General features: G+C 37.8%; 2 protein-coding genes across 6 annotated transcripts in view; one reads left to right on the top strand and one right to left on the bottom strand.

Annotated features, from left to right (window-relative positions):
* LOC5569455 (octopamine receptor 1) overlaps positions 1-7,489 on the bottom strand; it is a 47,924-nt gene extending 40,435 nt beyond the window's left edge. The window contains exon 1 of the mRNA XM_001658496.3: positions 7,287-7,489. The gene's annotated coding sequence lies outside the window, so the exon portion shown is untranslated. The remainder of the gene's footprint in view (positions 1-7,286) is intronic.
* The window catches only part of LOC5569452, a 202,386-nt gene that overhangs the window by 148,548 nt on the left and 27,741 nt on the right, over positions 1-26,097 (top strand). The window lies entirely within an intron of this gene.

The following is a 26,097-nucleotide window of genomic DNA, read 5'->3' as shown; positions in this document are numbered from 1 at the left end:
ACCGCATCAACAACCTATCGAGGTGTGTGTTCTGAATTTTTATAGAGGTCAATGGGCGATCTATGGCGATTTTTCTTAGTTAAAGTAAGTTTTCCCATAGTAAATCCCATACAAACTTTGAACGGCTGGCGCTAAAATATAGTTTCTCCGATCAAGCTGAAATTTTGCACAGTTGTTATGGGACCTAAATGCAATTCAAAAAGTGGACTAGATCGAGAATCGAAATTATGTCCCACACTAGTGTATAGTGGTACAGATTTAATAAAAATCATGGCAGAAATTACGCATTTCCAATATTTTACTATATTTGGCCATTTTTTGGGTTCTCATTGAGAAAAATTCTAACAAAAATACTGATTTCCATACATTTTTTGCCTCTCATCTTTTTCAACTTTTTAGGCAAACTTAGGCAAGAAAAATCTTCTTCAATCGATTCCTTAGTCTTTGGGCAATATATATCTCAGTGGGGAATAGCGGGAGCGATTTGTAAGGTAAAAAGAAGCTCTTCTCTAATTGTTCGAAATATGTATATGGGGCCCAAATAGTCGTAGCGGTAAACGCGCAGCTATTCAGCAAGACCAAGCTGAGGGTCGTGGGTTCGAATCCCACCGGTCGAGGATCTTTGCGGGTTGGAAATTTTCTCGACTTCCCAGGGCATAGAGTATCTTCGTACCTGCCACACGATATACGCATGCAAAAATGGTCATTGACACAGTAAGCTCTCAGTTAATAACTCTGGAAGTGCTCATAAGAACACTAAGCTGAGAAGCAGGCTCTGTCTCAGTGGGGACGTAACGCCAGAAAAGAAGAAGAATGTACAACAATATGTAATCATTTAATAAGGTTAGTGACACTTGAATATAAATTTGCATTTGAGGATGCTGAATCTATATAAGAATGAGTTATCGACGAGGTTTTGGTGAAAATAAATTAGGGCGTCTGTACCAGTGATAGTGGCAATAGTAACGGGTTGAGGAATAAAAAATCGTTTTTTATATCTGAATACGTCATTCGAAAGCTTTCCACAAAGTTAGCAAATTCCACTATTACTGGAACGTGTTCCAGTAATGGAGGAAATGCTTTTTTGATAAATTCAATGATTTTATCATTCTAAGATTATTTTTTACGTGAAATATAACGTAAAAAATAATCTTAGAATGATAAAATCATTGAATTTATCAAAAAAGCATTTCCTCCATTACTGGAACACGTTCCAGTAATAGTGGAATTTGCTAACTTTTGTTCAGATAATAGTGGTTTACATTGATTTCCCATTGAGACTCACTATTATAGGAACGCCCCACTATAACTGGTGCAAAGGAGCAAAAAAGTTAAGGATTTTAATTGTTTTCTACTATTTCCTTACTGTTTCACAAGATTTTTTTCACACATTCATATCATTTTGACAATGTCCATGTTAGAAAAATACACATAAAAATAAAAATTGGCTATAACACGCTTGAAACGGCACTACCACTATTATTGGTACACACACTATGACTGGATCAGACACCCTAGTTGAGTTTTGAAGCAAATATTAAGGTTTTTGAACATGTGCAGCTATTTAACTTCCGAACATGTAGACAAATATTTTGCTTTTGAAATTCTCGTACGTATTCTTAACTATCTGATACAGTAGATGGATGTTTAAATTTGTCATTCAACTTAAAACTTAGTTTGGAAATTGGGTTTTTGTCAGCAATTTGAAAATTTAGACCATTGTGTGGTGCCAATACTTGTCAAAGTTGACAGGTGCACCATTGTTTTCAGGTTTTGTTGAAAAGCGATAGAGGGAAAATTTCGCCGTGAAGTGAATTATAATGATCACTTCCCCACCTTGTATTCGAAGAAAGTTATTGAACCAATTAATTACTATTAATTGATGTACCTGTTGGCTTTTTATGGAAATGTCGGATGACTTGGGTGATTACTGCGTAAATATATCTGTAATATTTATACTATTTTTATGTGAGACACGAGCAGCCTCATGTACAAGTTCACGAGAATTTATGACAAAATTAGGAATATATCGCTACAAAACATTTACCTAATAGTTCAAAACAACAACATTTTAAATGACAGCTGTGACGCTGTTTGACCCATTGAATTCAAGAATATTAGTCGTCAAACCAAGTACAACTCCATTTCAATCCCGAATTGTCGAGAATTTTAACGTGAATTGGAATAACTTGCTTAATTGAAGTAAACATACCCTTTCTAATTGGCATCAACAGTTTGATAATAACCAGTGCTGGGAATGATAATAGCAGTAGGCTTGAATTTCGCAAAAATCACGTGGTTCTTCCCAGTACAGTAGTTCAAAAACGTGAATCTCATCAAGTAGCCTATGTTGGATGCATGCATTTTTTAAATCATTAGTGTCACTTAAGGCTAAGTAGCCCGTCATTCGTTTTGGTAGCTATGATGACTTTGCTGCTTGCAATTTGAAAGTGATAAAACTCAGTCTTGATAGTTTATATTGACTTGAAAAAGTATCAATGTACGCGCTATCATGCATAAAGTATGCTGATACTTTTTCAGCTGTGTCAGTGCAAAAACAACTGATTTTCTTGGATTCGAAATCGTGAGATGAATTAGCAATAATCATCAACGACGCGTACAAATTTCAATGATGGCCTACTTCGCCTTAAGAGGAAAATAACCATCATCGTTTTACAAGTTTTCAAAACCAGTTTTTTTTTGCTCAAAATTTAAGCAATCTTCAAGAAAATCTATCATTGCATTACATTTGCTCTCTGGATTGCAATGATATATTTTTATAAGGATTTCTTTAAATTTGCAAAAAAAAACTGGTTTTTCATTTTTGATGATTACTGATGATTGAATGATGGATTTTTGAGCCTTTGAATGCGGGAAATGTCACGGGAAATAGAACATTTTTCTACAGTAACTTTGGGTTGCCCTTAGCAACGGGTGTTTTACTATTTTCAAAGTTTTTTGTCTACAGCAGCGATGGGCGTAAATTTTACTGGCTTTGCTGACTGTGATTTGCTTTGCTTGGCTACTGTAGAGTGAATTTTCATATTTTCCCAAACCCTGATAATAACATTAAAATTTATAGTAGCTTAGCTAACAAAAATCTAACATACCGTCGATGGGGTGACAATGGGTCTACGGGCTGAGATTGCGTCAAAACGGAAGAATATGATTAATGAAACATTTCAGCTAATAATACAGATAGATAGTCTTGTTGCAGACTCTCGAAAGTCTTTCCGTATAGAAACATAAAAGTTTCACCTTGGGAAACTATAATTCGAGTTGCTTGGGTTTGTTCTACGAGTGGCGTGAGGTGAGAATGGTCGGTGTCGTAAAGCGAGGTGACAATTCTTGCCTCGAGTGAAGTGACATGACGTGTAAATTAAGAGGCGATCCAGTATTCTACACCAAGGGTGCTTATGCTAGAGTATCCTGCTTTCTTGATGATACTGATGTAAATCTAGATATTTCTATCGGACATTACAGATTTCTTTCGGGTTCCTGAGAATGTATTTCGAGTATTCCTGGCAAAATATTGACGATTCTGAATAAGTTTCCAGAGGAATTTGATGACTATCATACTTTGGAGAATTTTAGTTAGAGACTTGAGAATTTTCAGCAATATCGCAGCAGAGGCTTAGAAAGCCCTTAAAATTCCTAGCGAGCTCATGGACAGATGTCAATTACTATATTAATCCTATGCAAGATACTGAAAGTTGTAAGCAAAATCCTGTAGATTCGTAGCAAACTACTTCAACGTACTAGCGGGTCTCTGTGGATTCTTAAGGATCACCTGAAGATTCCTATCAGGCTCTTGGGGTAAAATAGCGAGATCTGGCAAGTTCACGTTGGTTTCAAAAATATGGTTGAATCATAACATACAAGCTCAACTTCGGAAATACAGAAAAACTCATTTCAAATTAAAGTAATATGAAGCATATTTGCATATGTGCAAGAAACATTAAGTGGAAGAGCCATGACCGCTAGGGATTCAAAGATAAATTGATTTTTTTAGATTCATTAAATTGAAAAAAAAATCATTCAGTTTGGTACCGTTTCGAAGTTTGGCCATCATTTAGCTCCATAAATATGATGTAGCCACATCCTAATGATATTTTTTGGATTTAAAAATGGGTTCCGATTGTGGCAACTGAAAATTTCGACTTTTTTGCCAAAACGGAATCCCACTGTACTTTCATATCAAAGAAACTTATCACGGAATTACAAATGAGTTGGATTGCTGAAATATCGGGATTATGACGTCAATAACTGCCTGAAATCTTTTCATCATCGAATATTGCAGTGAAATTTAACTATTTGCTAAGGTTTGAAATAATTACTGTTCCAGTACATCTTTGGAGAAACTAAATTGACTTCATAGACAATGGGTATGGGACTTTGAAGATAATTTGAAGGAAAAAAACAAGAAAATTTATGTAAACTTCACGATAAATATTGGGTTTGCATAATTTTCTTTCTCATTGCTCTTCAATTTTTTAGTATAATCATACTTTTAAGTGGCTGTGAAAGATTTTGCAATCATATTTTCAAAAACAAGTTATTTCAATCACAGTGACCCAATGTCACCCCTCTATGGGGTGAGATTGGGTCTTTTTTCATTCACTTGTAGTGCCGTAGTGAATAAATATTTTTCTATATTTTTTTGGACAGTTGTTAATGTACCATCAAAGTACATACACACCAAATTTGAAGTTTGTTGGAGTTAAATTGCGATAGTTATTCAATAAATAATTCGTACATATGCTTTTTTGACCCATTCGCACCCCAACGACGGTAGTAATTTCCATTGGTATTTTTGGATCGACTTAGGCCAGGTGCTTCGCGTTCCAAAAAGCTTGAAAACCCCTGTCGAGGCTTTAAACTATTAAGTTCATTCGTTTCTCAATACAGCAGGTAAGTGATTATAATAATGTCTAAAGAGAATATAACTTGAAATTTCTCTACGAAGGAGAAGTGAAAAGAGAGGTGGATTATTTAATCTAAATATCGGAACGATTGTGCCAAGAAATGGAGTTGCTGTACCGTTCTCAAGAAACGCGGAAGTTCTACCAGAAGCTCAAGACATCTCGCAAAGGCTTCGTGCCGCGAGCTGAAATGTGCTGGGATAAGGACTTGACGGACGGAAGCGAGGTGATCGAAAGGTTGAAGCAGAACTACGATAAACACCTGAATGGCGCAGAGAACACAGGCACAGAAGGTCAGCACAGCGAAGGCGATGGCTACGTCAGCACAGTGGACAGACCAACCAGCTCCCACGATGCGGGAAGTTAAAGATGCCTTTCAGCAGCTCTAAAACAACAAGGAATCTGGGAAACGGAACAGCTACCGGAGGAGTAGAGACAAGGCGTTATATGGCCTATCTACAAAAAAGGGACAAACTGGAGTGTAAACATTATCGTGAAATCACTATCCTAAACGCCGCCTATGAAGCAGTGCTGGGAATGGTAATAGTAGTAGGCTTGAATTTCGCGAAAATCACGTGGCTTTCTCAGTACAGTAGTTTAAAAACGTGAATCTCATCAAGTAGCCTATGTTGGATGCATGAGTTTTCTAAATCGTTAGTTTCATTGAAGGCTCTAAATGCGGGAAATGCAGCGGGAAATAGAACATTTTTCTACAGTAATTTTGGGTTGCCCTTAGCAACAAGTGTTTTGCAATTTTCAAGGCTCTTTGCCTACAGCAGCGATAGGCGTGAGTTTCACAGGCTTCGCTGACTGCGATTGGCTTTGTAGGGCTACTGTAGAACAAATTTCAGATATTTTCCCAACCCTGCTACGAAGTGCTATTCCAGATTATCTTTAGTCGTCTATCACCTATAGCAAACGAGTTCGTGGGAAGTTATCAAGCAGGTTTCATCGACGGCCGCTCGACAACGGACCAGATCTTTTCCGAGAGGCGAATTCTCCAGAAATGCCGAGAGTACTAGTTCCCTACGCACCATCTGTTCATCGATTTCTAAGCGGCATACGACATTATTGACCTGTAGAGCTATAAAAGATCATGATCGAGATCAGCTTTCCCGGGAGGCTCACAAGATTGATTAGAGCAACGATGAAAGGTATGCAAAACTGCGTGAAGATCTCGGATGATCACTCCAGTTCGTTTGAGTCTCGGCGGGGATTACGGCAGGTCGATGGACTTTTGTGCTTGTTGTTCAATATTGCACTTGAAGGTGTCATACGGAGAGCCGGACTTTAAAGTCGAGGCACGATTATCACGAGATCCGGATAATTTGTTTGCTTCGCGGACGACATGGAGAAAACTCGAAACGGTGGCAGATTTGTTCACCCACCTGAAATGCGAAGCAACAAGAGTCGGGTCAATGGTGAATGCGTCGAAAACAAAGCACATGCTGGTAGTCGGTTCTGAGGGCGATGTACAAAACGCTCATAAGACCGGTAGTCCTCTACGGGCAAGAGACGTGGACTATGCTCGAGGAGGACTTGCAAGCTCTTGGGGTTTTCGAACGCTGAGTGCTAAGGACGATCTTCAGCGGCGTACAGGAGAACGGCGAAGAATTAACCACGAGCTCGCTCAACTCTACTGTTAAACCAGTATCCTGAAGGTGGCTGAAGCTGGAAGCATACGCTGTGCAGGGCATGTTGCAAGAATGCCGCGCAACAGCCCAGTAAAGATGGTGTTCGCCACGTATCCGGTCGGAACAAGAAGGCGTAAAGCGCAGCGAGCTAGGTGGATTGACCAGGTGCACCAGGACTTGGAGAGCGTGGATCGCAGTCGAGGATGGAGAGAGGCGTCCATGAACCGAGTGAATTGGCGAAATATTGTTGACGAGGTTTTATGAAATTAATTGATGTAAAATGAAATAAATAAGTAATAATCATAACGATTGCAACTAATGACGAAAATTTCAAAAGGAAAAAGAGATTTTTTGAGCCATTGGCGACATTTTTTCCCAAAAACATTGATTACTTATTTTCGCATCGATAAGTTTAACTCCTCTATCTTTCGTATGCTCCAGTTTTCCGGCTTATGCCGTCCTTCACCTAGTGTCCATAGTGTCGAGGTTTGATTTTCGCAAGAATTCGGAAAACTAGGCGAACGTCACAAAATCACTATCTGATTCGTGGAACAGTTTCGGGCATCACATCGTCTTGAAATCAAGCACTATACTATTCGATCCATATCAACGTCGTTATCCATCTGGCATCATCGAAATTAGCCACTGCTTGTTAGTGTGCTAAATTGTGCAATTGAACTTCGTTTTTGTGCGAGATTCACTTTACTAAGCTGATGAAGGACGAGCGTACCTCTCTAGAAGGAAAACTATTTTAGATGCTTTTCGCCACCCGCGTCGCAGAGCGCATTGATCACACGCCGATTCCCGTCCACCGATTCTACGCGGCGCTGCAGCACTGTTGTGGTGCTTCTATTCGCTAAACGAGACCGTTCCCATAAATCACACAAGGCACAACGTTCACCGTTTAACAGCTCAGTGATTACTAATTAATAATTGGAGGCTCACTTGTGCCGTGCGCGCTGTCGCTTCGCCGCGGGAAGCCGGGAACTTCCGACGGGTGGCGCGGGTCAGGGTATCTGATGTTTGCATTAGGCACTGCGATGCTTCGATAGTAGATGTTTGGAAAAATTCATAACAAGGATTGTATGACATTTCCCAAAAATTCATTCATCAGAATGACATCCCCTTGAATGATGTTTCCCAGAATGGACCGATGCACGAGTTCACTGTTTGACGTTTAAGCGGTGCCGTGTTATTTACGTGACCATGGCAACTATTGAATTCGGCACCGCTCAAACGTCAAATTAGTGAACTCGTGCATTGGTCTATGGATCTATGCACGGGTTCATTATTTGACGTTTTTGCGGTGCCGTGTTATTTATGTCACCATGGAAACTAGTGAATTCGGCACCGCTCAAACGTCAAATCAGTGAACTCGTGCATAGGTCCATGGACATTGCCCAGAAATCATTTCTTCAGAATGGGACAATGATCATAAAAAATGTAACAACAGCTTCTGTGACTGCCATGTTATTTACCTGGATAGCACATAGATAGTGTACACATTTATGTGGAATTAATACTAAGCGATAATAATGTGCACACCGCCAACGATATTTTATAGTTATTACGTTTTGTTGTACGTTATCTGATTAACAGTTTTTGTAAAAGAAATGGAAACTTCCATAGCACAATTGTGTTTCACCTTTCTTTATAATTATGTATACAATAAACCTAGTAAGAAGATCTTACTAAGAACAGTTAATTTGAACATTGAAGAAAAAATATGCTATGCTAGCAACAAAATAAATTCCAGCAATTTATATTACAATAATACAAATCGGTACAAAATTTACAGTTAAATTATTAAGAAAGCTTTTAGTAAACAGTTGTTTGTACTCAGGGATATTTTTATTTGGAATTTCTTTTTATTTTCCTTTCAAATTTCATATCGGAAATTTCAAAGGTTGTTTAAAGCACATAGAGTTACATGAAATATTTTAGGAATGCATGCAGAGAACAAACAAACTCACTGGCTGTACAGGAGTTATTTTACATATTTTTCAATACATTTCTTTCCGTATTTCTTCTCGAACTCGTTCATAAATTACCCTCAAAATGACTGTATGAACTATTTTTGAACAATTCAGGAATCACTTCAATGTTAATCGCGCAGGAAGCGTGTGGCCCTTACCAAGAAGCTGCGTAGGGCTTAGAAGAACAACCACCAAATAAGAAAATGGCCATCGTAGAGATCCGTCTGCAAAACATGATAATTATACCGGAGATGATCGGATTGATACTTAATATTTACGGTTGAAAACAAGACGGGAATGATCGGCAACTACCTGAGTGAGCTCTCGCTGACCTACAAGCCGGTTAAGCACGGAAGACTGCGACAGCTGGCTAGCTCAGAGTCAGGGTCGGCACTATACCTGCTTGAAGCTACTCACAACCCAGTTCAAGGTAGAAGCGAACAAAGAGTACAAGGAACCAATGGACATGCATGCAGACCTTCCCTTTTACCATTGGAAAGACCAAGAAATACATTTTACTAATTTTTATTTTAGATTTTAATTCATTTTGTTGTGTGGGTTAGTGTTAGGGTTTGTTCGTTGCGGTGTTGGAGCTCATGCTGACGTGTGTAGGACGGAGGGAGCTTGCCATGGGCATACCTTGCACGGAGTCTAGAAGGGTATCTCGATGCTGCTGCTGCTTGACGGGGTTAAGAGGCCCCCGAAGAGACTGGTGGTCAATCCTCAATGGTAGGCGGTGGTGGGTGTATGGTTCTGCTGCCGAGTTGGAGCCAGGGTTCCGGTCACGTAGTTGCCAAACTTTGGCTCGGTGGACGAATTAGTGGTGGCCAGCTGAAGCTGTCGCCTTGGCCGGCCTTCTCAAGAGGTTACGTGGGGGTCCACGTCCAATCTGGTCCAATCACGTCGGGTTTGTAGAGAACACAGGTGCAGTTAACCAAAATTGCTTGGCCACCGAAATCGAGGATGATACCGTCAGGGCCCTCCGAAGCAGTACAAGAAATGGAGCTAGATGGCCGGTTCGGGAAGGGACCTCCACAATGCAATCTGGAGAAGCCTTCCTTATAAGGCCACGTGGGGGTGCAAGACCAGCCCTCCGTTGCCATACGGGAATGGGGCTTGATGGACAGTTCGGAATGGGGTCTCCAGGCTGTCTGGTGAATCCTCCTACTGGGGAAGTCACTTGGCACGCTTCCATTCTTCTATGATTATAACACGCCTTTCCTTACGCCTGATACATAGGCAGCCTGCTAACCACAAAAACAAACCTCTCTGCCATGCCTCTCCTTCAATCCATACACTTCCGTATGAACTGGCGTAGATGCAGTCGGACTCCATGGTCTATAGTAGGCTAGTATAAGTGCAACATCAATTCCACCCCTTTCCCCAAATTGGTCAGCATTCTGATGTGGCAGGCGCCATTATTGCCTTAACATAGAAGATCACCAGCACTTGTACACTGAGGGTGCTGTTAGTCCCAAGCAGTCATCTAATTGGTTCCTTGTGTAAGTGCAGCTGATCTGGCGATACTGGAGTAGCATCCACGGGCAGCCAAGCTTAAGCTTTAGCTCTTCTCCTGATCCTCTCCTTTTCGCCCGGATATGGGGTTGCCCTCGTTGAATTCGCCTCCATGGGCGTTATGCGCAAGTGAAACATCATTAATGAGGGGTACTACATGCAGTCTTTATTTGGTCATTAGTACATGCAGGTCAGTTTATCCATTGTTACCGTAAACGGTAACAAGACCCGGTATCGATGCCACCCACATCTTATTCCTCTGAAGTAGAGTGGAAATCATACTCGTTCTCTAAGTTTTTTTTAGCAATTTCACCGAGATTTTCTCAAAAACACTTGAAAAATTTTCAATAAATTATTTATTAAGAGCAAGAAAATATGCTAGAGACAATAGAATTTTCCAACAGATCTTCTTAGGACAACTCTAGAAATTGTCGAAGAATTTCGTAAGAAGATCGTTCAGATTATACCTAAAAATTCATATAATAAATTAAACTAAGAACATTTTTAAGCAAAACCCTATGCAGTGAGCAGGATAGTTCAGTCATTTATAGGGTTTAAATTTTTGGAAAATAATACTGTATTTTTTCAGGAACTCCAGGAATCACCGGAATATATCAGAAACGAGAAAAAATAACAAATTTATGTCAGTAAAGCTTAATTTGCTACTGAAAAGAAATTTCTCGCCGATTTCTTGCAGAAATTTTCTACAGCGTCTCCCATTTGAACTGACAGTTCTTTACAACTGCGTACTGCGATCAGAAAAAAGCGCATTCTTGAGCGATTCCTTGCAGAAATTTCCCATGCATCAAGATAGGCCGAGAAATTACTTGTCAGCAGCGAATCAGGCTTTAACCTGTATGAATTTTTTTCTCTTAATTTAAATTTTTGTTTGTTACGCTAGGCTTAAAAATGAAAATAATTATAAAGCAAAAGTCTACGTTAATAAGATTGGAGTTCATGCTTGACAAACCGTATACAGCCCAAACCATACTTTAGCCGACATTGAATCAAATTTTCCATGCACGAGTTTTTCAAAAGGCTCTTTATCATGTTTTGCATATAATCTCTCTTAGATATACAGTGCCCGTTCGATTTTGGCAACACACCATAAATAGTCATGTTGCCTAAATAAAGCAATCTGAAATTCGTTCATCGTTACACACTCATTCGTTACGTTATCCAATTGAAAGCAACGAACAAGAAAGGTGAAATGAAATAGTTAGAATTTCGATTCATTTGATTTCATTGAAATCTATCAAAATGTTTGAAATTGAATTTTACATATTTTTTGCAATAGTCATGTATGTAACTTGTTAGGTAATTAATTAAGGTAGAGAAACTATGCGGGCCACCACGTCGTTCATTTGAATTAATCAGCTCCTAAAGTTAGAGACTACCGATCGAAAGACCAGCTTGTTGCGGTGAGTTGATTTACGAGGCGCAATGCACAAGCAGCACGAAAGAATTGAGAGACTACGTTTGCTGCGATGAATGGAAAGGTTTGTCGGATTGAAACGAAACAGTAGAGTTTCAATTGAAAGGCAAGCATGAGTCAGTCAGTTGGGTACTGAAAATGCTTTCAATGAAATGAAAATGTACGGCCCTGATCTCAACTGCTGCTTTGTTGAATGAAAGCAAAATATTACAGTTACCATTCAGCGAACTGCACAAATTAATGCATTTCTTCGAACCGGTATCCAAAACTTGTAAAATTCAAATGAAGTCAGATTTCAGAAAAGGTGGGAATGCCGGGATTGGAAAAATCCTTTTCTTTTCCCGGGATTGTAAACTCCAATCGAAAGGTTTCATTGCCAAAACCAAGACAAAAGCGAACGGTAAAGTTGCCAAAATCGAACGGCCTCTGTACACATTTTCGAAAAAGTTGGCGTTTAAATAATAGCTTTTTGATTTTTATTTTCCGAAAAAGAAAACAAACAAAAAATTATTAAAATGAATCATATTATTAAATCTAAAGAGGGCATTGGTTTTTTTTTTATATCATTTACCGAATTTTACAAAAAAAAGGTACATCGATGTCGGATCAAAAATAGACATTGGTTAGTATGATATGTTAAATATAAAGGCTATTGTTCAAATATACATAAAAGGACATTTCTTTATTTGAAATCAAGCTTTTCGAGAAATACGGATATCCTGGAAAACATACAAGCATTTCCCGGTGATAAATTAAAAAATGTAGCATTCATTAGTGTAGTAATATGACACGTCTTTGTGAGCCAAGATTTGACCAATAACTGACAGAATGTTTGTTTCTTGGTTTCCATACTAATATTTCGCTAAGCCTGCTTGTAGTGCAATCTTGTTTGAATAGATAGCATATTTACAGTTCATTACTCCTCCCAACAAGGTATCAACTTTATAAAATGAGCAGTCAAATATGGAAATTACCATCTATCTCCCTATTAAATCTATTGAGAAATTGCCTCAGCGGTTTGATCAGATATCTATTTTCAAGAATTTTGCTTGAGAAGTCTTACTTGATCTCCTCAGTACACTCCTGTTAAGGTTTCATAAAAATCGTAGTTTTCAGAGATTTTTAACAGAACCTTCGAAACATAATCCTGCATTTTAATGAGAAGTTCCTCTTCAGCTATTTTACTAGATTATACTTCTTTTCCCCGAATGTCGTCTTGCCGAAAGGCAGCTCCCCGTTCACTACCCTACCACTAAAGGCCACTATAGACAATTATTGCATCTTTTCGGGGAAACGGGTCATTCGGGGAAAATAAGTACAACCATTTTTCAACATTGTATTTTTTCTAGAAGTATAACAAAGTTTGTTAGAAATGTGTTGCATTAATATGCTTAGGGCATCGTAGCAAGCATTACGCACAGATGACAGCTGTTTGAATTTCCTGTCACTTTTTGAGGACACAGCGTTTTTTTCGATTTGGCCATGAATTCTTTTGATCTTCTGACTTTTGCTGTGTGTTGGTGCTGTCTCGCTTTCTCTCACTGGTATCTTGAAAACAGAGCGCACAGTAAAATTCAAACATTTTATAGCATGCATAGTAGACCAATTCATATTTTCAAAAATGTCTGGAAACTCCCCAGTCAACCAATACTTTGATTTTTCATTGCGAAATAAACTTCTGGCCAAAATTTCACTCAATTTAGAATAAATTTAGTTGTGCTTCAAATCAATTATGTGTTTTTGGGCTATTTTCAAACTTTAAGAAATCATAACTACCGAACGAAACATCAAAATTTATCGGAAATACTTCTACATAGTAGTTTATCCAATTCTACGAACTTTTGCCGAACACAATTTTATGATTGGAGCAAGTTTTAACATAGTTTGGTTGAGGTTTGTATCTCGTGGTCCTTGAAAATCTCTTTTTTCGGGAATTGTTTTTACTGAACAGCATGCCTGCATGAAAATTTGGGATTTTTAATTTCCAGACATGATGACAATGCATATCTAAAAGTCAATCCCATTCAAAGTTACCATTTATCTTACGAAAATAAATTGTAAAAAATAGGTAATTATGAAGCACATTTGTTAATCCACTGTGGGTGAGCCAAGAGCACTACCGTGAGCTTCAGTGAATACAAAAAATGAACACGTTAGCACTGCCTTTTCTCAGTCGATGATGATGATTGTTTTCAAATCGTTCGAAATGATCAGTGAAATGCGATCAAAACAATCATCACTCGGAAAGAAAAAGCAATGCTAACTTGTTCAATTCATTCGTTTCCGGTAGGGGAATTCGGGGTAAAACCGACACCCTAAGCTTATTGATAAAATTTATGTACTTTAGCTTGTTAAACGAACCCAAAATTGTTGTAGAATCACATATTGGTTATAAATCTATCAATCCTTGCAATCGCCGGATGATATATTAAGGTTATATAGTGATTTAAATCAAATTGATATTGCATCATTTTTAGGTGAGACAATTGAGAGTGCGGGTAAGATCGACACCCTGTTGGGGTAAAACCGACACATGCACTTTGAGTTAAATTTATACGTTGTAAACATCACCATTACATTTCATATTAGAAAGAATGCTTTAAACATGACTTTCGACATTTATGACCCCTTCCTCTGAAGGATCATACACATATTACGTAAATTATTGAGGAGAGGCCAAAGATCCACTAAATAAATGTGAAAATTTCAAATGTTCCATGCTAAGATTATTAGGTTGGGGTGAATACACATGGATATTATTAATTTGTGTTCATGTAATGTTTACGTAGATAAAGTTGTAGCGAATAATTGGTTGTGAAAATAAATACTGTTTTATTTTTACAAAACAGAAAAGTGTAATTATTTTTAGATGTTAAAAACAGTCGAACCTCATGGTTTGTAAATAAATAATAAGATTAATTTATGTGAAAATATTTCAAATTCTGTTAATTCTTCAATTTTAAATGAGAAATTTTTCTTCAAGCTTCATCAAATAAGTTGAAACGTGATAACATAAAAATATTTTTTTAATACTTAATGATAGCTTGTAACAAGTTACATAGTGTCATATTTTACATGTTAACAAGTTCGCCGCCCATGAACTTCACTGGAATTCAAAAATAAAGACTCACATAAACTACAGAGATAGTCTTCCGATTAGAAAGATTCCCTGAAATTAGATTATGAAGCTGTCGTAAAACCCAAAAATAATTTCTCCTTCATGTTGTATCAACGTAATAATAGTAAATGATGATGTAGACGCAGAACAAATAATGACATTTAAAAAAAAAATCACATGCTAAATAGTTAAAGAATAACAGCCAAATATTGCAACTGCTGTTGCTTCTATGTTATCCAATATGATTTTGTTGTTTATTTTGGCAGTTTATCGGTGGCGTAAGTTGTAATGTCATTCTAAACACAACATTTCACAAGTTAAGATAGAGCGTGGTGGAAAATGTATGAAAATCTGCTCAAAACATGAAAACTTTAAGGGTGTCGATTTTACCCACAGTGTCGGTTTTACCCTTGGTTTTACCCTGATTTCCCCTACATGTGTCATGCACGATTTAACTATCATCAGGTTGCGATGCGGTGCTCGATCTTTGGGCATTTATTGTAATTTATTGCCTTTAGCAACATGTAATCTGTTGATGGTCAATGAATTCATAAATGTATTATGTTTGATTCCCGTTGACTAGGGCCTGAAAAAATAATACCAATGCATGTTTTATACACCATGTATATTGAGAAAACTGTAATTTCTGGTTACAGCGGAGTACAAATTTGAATCAAACAATGTTAAAACTCAATTTAATCTTGTTAGCGTGTTCGAAAAACTTTAACAGAATAGAATTAGCTTTCAAATAGTGGTAATAGCAAGTGGTTTTGATTTTCCACATGCTAGTTATGATTTTTCAAATCTTGAAATAAGCCCAAAAACACATTTTCAACTTAAAGCATACTGAAATCTTTATCAAATGAGCTGAAAATTTGACCAGACATTGATCTTAGCATGAGAATTCCGAATACTGCTTGACCGGTAGATTTCCAGATATTTTTTTAAATATGAACAGGTCTAATGCATAGGCTCATGCCATCCGACACTAATTTGGAAAGTATAGTGTAATGAAATTTGTGGACAGTTGGTCGGAAAAGCTCTTTTTATAGAGTAAAATGGGGAAAAAGCTTGAGTTGCAACAGTTTCTTTTCAAGATTTAGCTCAATTCAAAGTAAATGTTATGAGTCTTATGATTGTTCGAACGAATGTCATTCAGGTAAGGGATTTTCATTCTAAATATCATATAAATCTGTTGAGATTCGAGTAAGTTATAGCGATTGATTGTTTTAAGACAGGGCAAATGTACTTATCGGTTGAACATTCATGAAATAGAACAAAATGGAAATAACACATTTTGAGATTTTTTATGTAAGAGCTCAACTACGTAAGGCTTAAGAATACTTTGGGATGTATTGGTTTTTGCATAAATGTTTGGCCCATACTGGGGCAAAAGTTCGAATCACCGAGGCAAAAGTTCGACTTCTATAACACGGCAGAACACGTTTTTGTCTCCAGCATCAAAATACCTTTATTTACTTAATTAAGGGTTGCTGAATCCATTGCCGTTCACAGAAATATCATAGCACGTCTAGTTTTTGAGATATTGACTGTTGAAAATGCAAAAAATGACTATTTTAGCCAACTTGCATGCAAGTTTGCCAGCTCGTAAGGCGATTTATTTGCTTAATTTGCCACAGAATTCAAACTTTATGTATATAACAATACTTATCATCAAAGTTTAAAATATTTTTGATGCGGAAAAGTTATTTTTTGATGGTTTAGAAAAGTATTGTATTTTGCCATATAAGAGAATGGAAGAATTTTATATGGAGACTGCACCATGTTGAAAAAGATCGGTTTAATCTAAATATAATCGTAAAATTTCAACAAAAATATATCTCAAACGAAAGTTTAAGTCCTCTTTTGCTTGCTTGGTGGATAAGATCACAAAAAAGTTTGATGAAATATACTTAAAATTTTAGGTAAACATCAATAAAACCAATGTTTTACACAACTTTGGCGACCTGTAGCAAAAAAATTGTGACGTGCTGGGAAATTTCTAAGAACGGCATCATGTTCAGCAACCATAAATCTACCAGAGAAACATAATTTGATCCTTGAGACACGCAAAAACGTCATTTTTGTTGCGCTGTGTAATATAGAAAAAAACGAAAAAACTTGCCAATTTCCTGAAACCTACATTCTTCTTCTTCTTATTGGCATTAACGTCCTCACTGGGACAGAGCCTGCTTCTCAGCATAGTGTTCTTATGAGCACTTCCACAGTTATTAACCTTCGGGCTGTCGCGCTGTTGTACTTTGTACAACAGCTGTGATTTATATGCTATCATTTTGCAACAAAGATATCTATCGACATCATACTAAAATGTATTCCTCAAGAATCTTCTTAAGAACAAAACTCGACAATTTGTATTTACAGTATGGCCCTTTATAATGCGATAAAATCAACAAAGGTACATGGAAGTCGCATAACATTGAACGCACTAATACGCATAGTAATACACGCAAAAAAATCCGTTGTCGGGTTAATGAACAAAAAGTCATGATTTCATAAAATTTTATGTTTCATGATATCATGACTAAAAGTCATGAGATTGTGACTATAATGTAAGAATTCGTATACTCAAGGCAAATCTAACTGTCACTTTCTTCAACTTAGTTACGTGTCTCATGGCGATCGGTGATCTTTTCTAGTGAAATTATAAAAAAAGCTTTGTTTTGAAAAAGTTTGATTTCTTCGGAACCTTGTCGTCATATCGATGACATTCTTGGTGAAATTCTCGTGAGTACCCACATTGTTTCACGACATAATCAATGTACTTACTTAATCCTGACTTTGCAGAACCGGGCAATGTTTGACTTTGAGCGAAGATTTTGCTTGACAAGCTCGTCGGCGATTTTAACTGTACGGAAGTGATGCATACCTCACGTCCTATAACAGAGCAGGTCACAAAAGGCCTTCGGCAGCCGGATGATCCAGTTCCACTTTCCACATCCGCAGAGTTGTTAAGGAGTGTTCCATGACTCATGCAATCCACCAGTCCAGAAACCATTTACCAATTCAATTGATGCTCGAAACAACATTTTGCCTACAAACCTAACCACCGAATGTTCGCGTTCCTGCTAAAGATGTCACACTCGTTAGGTTGACATTTGTGGAATGTTTTCACGGTTTATTACGAAAATACCGGCACAAAATCAGTAACAATTTTAATCTTTATTTTATTTGTTTACCAATACTTACTTACTTATGGGTCCTGGGCACCCATTCTGGTGCATAGGGCCGACGTGAAAGATTTCCATCCTGGGCGATTACCAGCTATCGCCTTGACCTGCGGCCAGGTCAAATTGCCGTCGACTTCTTTTATTTCTTTGTTGAGGCTGCGCCGCCATGATCCTCTGGGTCTGCCTCTGCTGCGATGTCCTGCTGGATTCCATTCCAGCGCTTGTTTGCAGATTTCGTTTCCGCCCCGACGTAGAGTGTGGCCGACCCACCCCCACTTTCGTTGTCGAATTTCGGTTTGTATCGGTTTCTGGTGGCACCGACGATGGAGGTCAGCATTAGAAATCCAGTTGTGTGGCCACCATGCCCGAATTATATACCGCAGGCATCTGTTGATGAACACCTGCAGCCGTTGAGTGTTCTCCGCTGATACACACCACGTTTCACTGGCGTATAACAGCACAGATTTGACATTGGAATTGAATATTCGAATTTTGGTGCGTTGACTAATCTGACTGTTCTTCCAAATATTTCTTAAGCTCGCAAAAGCAGCCCTCGCCTTCTTGATCCGTGCACCTATGTCGATCTTGGTACCGCCGTCAGACGCCAGTTGGCTACCAAGATATTGGAAGTTTTCGACGTTCTCCACTGTTTGCCCGGCTACTGTGAAGCTGGAAGGGCCGGCCGTGTTTACATCCAACGATTTGGTCTTGTTGATGTTGAGACCTGCCGCTGAGGAGCGTTCGGCAAGATCGTCTAGCTTACTCTGCATATCAGAGCGCCGTTTAGCTAGTATAGCAATATCATCAGCCAAATCGAGATCATTTAAGTGCTCCATAGTAATAGGCTGCCACAGCAGCCCACGGTTTTGTTCACGGTCAATGGCGCCTATCAGGATCTCGTCAATTACGATGAGGAACAGTAGTGGTGATAGTATACATCCTTGCCTCACTCCAGCTACAACCCGGATGGGTTCAAACAAGACCCCGTTGTGCAATACTCTGCACGTAAAGGCCTCGTACTGCGCTTCGATGAGGCCGATGATTTTCTCAGGAACACCCTTGCGTCTCAGGGCACCCCACATATTTTCGTGATTGAGTCGGTCGAACGAACCAATGGCAAATATGAAATACGTGCAAAGTGCTTATGTTTTCATGACCTGTGTTCATGATATCAGATGCTGCTTCATGATTTCATGACCGAAATTACCACTTTTCGTATCAAAAATAGGAATCATGAATGACAGATGACTAAATCCATGAATAGTGTTCTGTGGAATCCAGCATACATGCTTCATGATTTTAGAATTTTAATTGCCATTTTTCGTCGCTAAAAATTGTAAAAGTAACGTACAGCCGGTGTTACGGTAAAATGCTTCATGATTTCATGACTTTTGGTCATGGTGTATTATCATAACATATTTCCTCCCGAAATCATGACTCTTTCTCCTGTTTTGTTTTGCAGATATCTCAGGAGCCTGACCACTTAGAGCGATAGCGTCTTCGGCAAAGTACCGTTTTGATTCATATTACGGACACTTAAGGCCTCAGTGAAGTATAACTCATTAAAAGGCATATAAAATAAATCAATATATATGATTCCTCTGCGTTATCAAGTCTTCAAAACACTTAACTTTCGAATGGTGGGTGAAGATTTTCATTCTGCAACATGAATAATTTTGAATAAATAGAAACGTGTGGATTTTTCATGAATCTTATTCCGGACGCTTGCTTACTTTTGCCTCATATTCCGGACACTTTGATTCGAATTCTGGACAGCTCAAGCAAATCATTAATAGAAAAGTCAATCCCATACAAAGTAGAGTGTCCGGAATTTGAAGCTGTCCGTAATATGAATCAAAACGGTAGTTCAGTAGCTCAAGGGCCATCATTGTTTAGCCAAGAAATAGGATATTTTGCCACCAGGCGGCGCTAGTGAGCATGTAAGTTTTGTTTTTGGCGGATACAGCAAGATCTTGACTTTCTAGACAGGCATCTTTGGCAAACTTGTTCAGAAGTTCTGAGACCATCATTATTTTACCAAATCAAGACCAATGATTGAAAAGCCTCAAGTTCAAAATGTAAACAAATCGGTATTCTGCTGATTTTAGTGTATAAGAGCCTATTCTTACTAAAACATATAAAAGTAATTTAAAAAAACGCATTAAAAATGAAAAAAATACATTTTTTAAAAAGGCCCCATCTCATTTTCCGCTAACCAGGATATTTATCGCAAATGCGGCCTTGTTCATAAAGGCCTCATTTCTATATCTGACTGAAACCGAGTTGTGGCCTTTTAAACAAACCTCAAAATTGCAATGTAGATTGCGAAAAACGTTCCAAATATACTAAGTAGATACAGGTTATACTATGGAGCGACTGCTCCTTGTATTATTTTACACAGTGATTGTCTCAACGGCGAACATTATCAAGTTTTCCGTCGGGGATACATTAGAGGTGGTCGACGAGTTCGTCTAGCTTGCACGGGTAGAATTCAGTATCCAAAAACAAGATTATGACTCATGATATCATGATTCCAGCGTGTTTTCGTCTTATGGAAATACACCATGATTTGGACTCATGATATCATGAGTCAGATTGCCGTAACGCAACACACGCATTAGGTTTTTGTAGCTCGGAATCATGATTCAAATGCCAAAAATGCTGAGTCACGCATCCGTTTACGATCGACAAAATAAAAAAAGTTAAAATAGCATTGAGATTCGAGCCAAGAACCTTCGGATTGTAAGCCACGTACTCTACACTCAACCGCTTCGTCATCTTGAATAAGGAGGGATCGATACGAATCAAATGAAGCAAAGTGCGCCGCTTAGTTTTACGCTTATGAGGAATCATGATTATGACTCCAGGAACCATGATTTGTGATCCTGATATTATGACCTAACCAATTTATGAATTTCATGATTTGTAAATCATGGTGTGGAGATCAGATTTTTATCCGTGTGGATCCTCTCTGATGGCTGACAATAACGTTAGCCGTAAAATACGGAGGCGCATCATCAGTGAAAGTCGGGTTACTATGGCATCCAGAAGAAGCTGCGGTCAAAAAAGATTCACGCCCGCACCAAATGTACCATGTACGAAACGCTCATAAGGGCTATAGTCCTCTGCGGGCATGAAACGTGAACGATGCTCGAGGAGAACCTGCAAGCACTTGGGGTCTTCAAACGCCGAGTGCTAAGGACGATCTTTGGCGGTGTGCAAAAAAACGGTGTGTGGCGGCAAAGGATGAACCACGAGCTCGCCCAACTCTACGGCGAACCCAGTATCCAGAAGGTGGCCAAAGCTGGAAGAAAACGATGGACAGGGCATGTTGCAAGAATTCCGGACAGCAATCCTGCAAAGATAATGTTCGCTTAGGATCTGGTTGAAACAAGAAGGCGTGGAGCGCAACTAGCTAGGTGGGCGGATCAAGTGCGTATCGATTTGGCGAACGTGGGGCAGAACCGACGATGGAGAGATGCGGCCACGAACCGAATATTGTGGCGTGAAATTGTTGATTTGGTGTTATCTGTCTAGATGTTAACTATATAAATGAAATGAAAATCGAACTTATTGAAAACCCTAGAAAGAAGATAGCTATAAAGATTCTCGATCATTTAAAGAAAACTGCTTGAAAAAAACTGTCTCGCTTATTGAACTTCATTAAATTCTGGGATGAATGAATATATAAGACAAGAAACATTTCATTATATTGATAGATGGCATTTTTTTGAGGTCGACGTGGAATTTTGAAAAGATTTTCTTTCTGGCGTAGCCCAAATATTAGTTTTTTTTTATTTTTATTCAAAAATTTAGACAATTATCAAAAAGTCATCCATAAAACACTTTTATGTAAAATTTTGAGGTTTCCACATTTCGAAAAAAAATCGGGTCAAAGAATTTGGTGCTTTTTAAATGTTAGTCCAGATAAATTTTCGAAAAACTAAGTATGCAAAGTGGCTTATTTTGTCTAGGTCTACATATAAAAAAAAAATCATTGTAATCTGATAGGGTGCTGCCAACATCTGTTCGAGTTTTTAGCGAAAAGGCTTCGTTTTCAATATAATAGTAGTTTCCATTTTTTTCTTCTGAAAATATCTTAAACATTTTCGGTATAGGTAAACGTTTAATAATTGTTTGGAAAGTTTTTAAATAGTAAGTAATTTAATCTTAAAAAAGCGTTAAGCAGAAACTTCAAATTTCAAACAATTTCACCTTCCGACAGCGGCTCAGAAGGAATTGAAATTTTGTGGATAGAACATATTTGTACAGCCGTGATTCGTAAGTCTGTCCCATCTGTAAAAAGTAGGCATTGAGAAAATGGACTGTGAAGCTCCCAAACTCGTTTTCCATACGAAAAATTGCAGAGGATGGAAACAAATATCAATGAAACTTTCACAATTTTCACTACGATATCTTACCGAGAAGAATATAACACCGTTCATTTTTGTGTTACTCGGCACGGAACTCTGTAGTGCGACTGATATGCGGCTTCTTTTCATTATGGGACAATTTGACTTGCTGTTTTTTCCTAATTTTTCTGAACAAATCATATTATCTCATCAAAGCAAATTAAAGAGCAAACTCAACTCAACTCAATTTTGACAAAGTTCTGTGAAGAAAATTTCAGCTCGATTTTTTAAAAGATAGTAAAGTCATAGCATGCCAAAATTGTTGAGATGAGCTGCTATTATTCAGAACAGCACTGGAAGTAATTTTCTAAGAGATTAATTTCCAATACGGTGGTCAAGAAAGATTACCACCGTTAGCTTCCACCAATGGGTCCAATGAAGGCAAGGGCCCAAACATGGTTCAAAAAAGGGATCAATCTTCTACTTTTTCTTCTTGTCAGAACGTCCTCACTGGGACTGAGCCTGCTTCTCAGCTTAGTGTTCTTATGAGCACTTCGACAGTTATTAACTGAGAGCTTTCTTTGCCATTTTCGCATTCGTATCTCGTGTGGCAGGTACGATGAAACTCTATGCCCAGGGAAGTCAAGGAAATTTCCTTTACGAAAATATCCTGGACCGACCGGGAATCGAGCCCAGACATCTTCAGCATGGCTTTGCTTTGTTGCCGTGGACTCTAACCACTCGGCTAAGGAAGGGATCAATGGACTATTCTATTGCTTAGGTAGTTTCTAAACTTCCGTCAGCAGGAAGAATTTGTGTACGCACAGTACGATAGTACAATGCGCATTGGTTTTAGCAAAACTAAAAAATTTAAAAGTAAATTGCTTATGCATTGAAATGATCCAACATCATTTACAACCAACTGTCAACTATCGCATTCATATATGAAATGTCATCAATTTTTGCCACCAAGATTTCCCTATTCTACCCCACAGTTTGCAAAAAAACCGGATGTTTCCACAACAAAAAAAAACTTGATTATCCCATTCTGATTCGCAACACACTCAATTACCTCCTTTATTCACACAATCCCCACGGAGATGACGGAGGAATAGCGTGTGCTGCTCTAAAGTGACAATTTTGCACAAGTTCATTTTTTATCCTGGCAAACTTCCGCGACTCCCACCCACTTCCATTATGACCGCGTCTGTCACTCGGGATCACAACAATAGTGAGCGAGTTGTAGCCAGCTACCTTTTGCATATCCCACTTCCACTTGTAAGGACATTCAGAGAGTAAGCCGTGGGTGGATAAACCATACCATTAGCACCAAAACAACAGCGGCGGCACTGAGGAATGACGTGACGACATGCGACGTGAATCTCTTTTTTTCTGTTTATGACACAAATCGCGTGTGAAAAATGATGCAATTTAACACAGGCGTCGCATTACAACCGGTGATCGGAAGGGGAGATCCAATTTATATTCATCAACGTGTTACATTGAATGATTTTTTTGCTCAAGGGTTCCTTAAACATATCTTTCAAATAACAGAAGCTTCAGAGGCCTCATGCCTGAAAAAAAGATATCGTACAGGAATCAAAAAGAGGATTTATCAAAGATTCCATCCGGACATTTATCTAAGGATATTTCTAAGAGTTTGTTTTTGATAACGTCAAGTATCACTTGGGACATTACGAAAAATATTTCCACAGAGAAACAGACAAAACACTTAGAACGATTTCGTCAAAAAAATCATAGCCCACTTCATACTATTATCACTATGGGGCAAGTGTATAACCCCTGTTTCTGATGAAAAACGACAAAATATTTTTTCTCTTTGGTATTAACAATGTTATTGATTGATTGAGATTAACAATATGTTCCCGTTTAGTTTAGCACATAATAATCATCAAATTTGCTTTAGTTTTTCATGTACCGTAATCCGGGGTATCATTGATCAGCGGGGTAACATTGATCGGCATGACTCATCTCATCAAAAATACGTATTATCATTTATTGATGAAACATTTCCAAATTATGAATAGTGCTTCTCTTTCTTATATTCATGAGCTAATGAAAGTTAATGTTTTTGAGAAAATTGAGTTTACCTTATACGTAAATTTATCAACTTTTTGAAATAATGATTTTAATTGTTAAGGATGACACTACCGAAGATTCATGTCTCACACAAGTTCTGCAAAAGATATAAGCAAGGAAAATGTGATTCTTACTAAAAATTGCATCGCCGAAAACGATTCCGTTGTCAAAACTTTTATAAGTGTGCTCAATTAGGCAACATTACCGAATTACTGTTAAGAATGTAGAATTCACTTAGGAAATTGCCTACCTTTAGGCGTATTCCGTGGTTCGAGGTGTTTTTAATTTTAAAATAACTCAAAAAGTAAATGACTTGTAAGCGTTTGGCCTTCATATTCGGCCTCAGGGGCCATGGTTTAAGTAAGTAACGACATTTTCAGTATTACCGAACTTTGTTTATATATGTGATCAATGTTACCCCATATCAGATAATTCAAAAAATCGCCTAAATCATTTTTTTCAACATGCTTAAATCTTTCAATTAACAAAATACAGTATATAGTTTCGAGCTATGGGTGGCAATACTTGTTTTAAAAATATAAAATTTGCAACATTTGCATTTTCAAACGAAATATTAAAGAAACATTGATCAGTTTTTTTTAGATATTTCTTAATAAAATCATTCAAATATGAGAATGTTGCATGTTATATATTTCTAAAACCAGTACTGGCACTTATTGCTCGTGTCTACATACTGCATTTTGTTTTCTGAAAGATTTGAATATGTTTAAAGAAATGTTGGGGTAACATTGATCACCCATGAAAACAACGATCGGTAATATTGAAAATGTCATTACTTACTAAAATCATGGTCCCTGAAGCCGAATATGAAAGCCAAACTTGTACAAGTCATTTATTTTTTGATTAATTTCAATATTAAAAACTCTTTGAATTGTGGAATACGCCTAAAGGTAGGCAATTTCCTAAGGAAATTCTGCATTCGTTTTAGTAATTTGTGAACTATGCTCAACTGAACATATTTATGAAAGTTTTGACAACAGAATCATTTTCAGAGATGTCATTTTATGTAAAATCCGCATTTCTTTTGCTCATATCGTTTTTAGAACTCATGTGAAACGTGATTCTTTGATCGTGTCATCCATAAGCATGAATATTATTGTTTCCAAAAATTAAAAAAAATTACGCCTAAACACAACTCAATATTCAAAAAAACCTCAAAGTTTTTAAGCTCATGAATAGATGTAAGAGAAGCACCATTCATGCATTGAAAATATTTCATCGATAAATGTTGTTTTGAACTTTTAATGAGGAGGGTCATTGCGATCAATGTTACCCCGCTGATCAATGTTACCCCGGACTACGGTACTTACATCGACTAAAGTATAAGCAATCAAATTTCAATGGATTTTCATAAGATCTCAAAGTTTTTAAATAGCATGGTCCAAGTAAATTATGAGCGAGTAAAGGCGCTTAAGCCTAGGCTTTAGAGCCCGGATACAAGGAAGAAATACCTGTATCCCATCCTAAGAGACAAGACACGGGCCCATTGGAGTATGCCTTAACTTTCTTAGCTTCGCCACTCCCAACAACTTCCTACGACTGATGTATTGTGTGTTTCTTTCACTATTGGACTGCGAAGTGCGGCCTCATGAGTGCGAGCACTTATTCTTTGATTTACGAAGAATAAGTCCCACGAAGACACATACTCGATTTGATGTAATTGCGCAGTTTTATTAACGTTTCCGCACTTGTAAAAAATCCAGCGGTGAAAGAAATGCGCAATATTTTGTTTTATACTACATAATAATACCTGTGTCAGCCTGTCTGTACTTCATAACTATTCAACAAAAACACGATTTGGTATCAATTGCATGGAAAATATCGTTCAATTGCAAT

The sequence above is a fragment of the Aedes aegypti genome, chromosome 1 (genome assembly GCF_002204515.2).
Source record: "Aedes aegypti strain LVP_AGWG chromosome 1, AaegL5.0 Primary Assembly, whole genome shotgun sequence".
Taxonomy (NCBI): Eukaryota; Metazoa; Arthropoda; class Insecta; order Diptera; family Culicidae; genus Aedes; species Aedes aegypti.
Note: the sequence above shows the minus strand (reverse complement) of the source record. Positions and strands in the feature narration are given on the sequence as shown.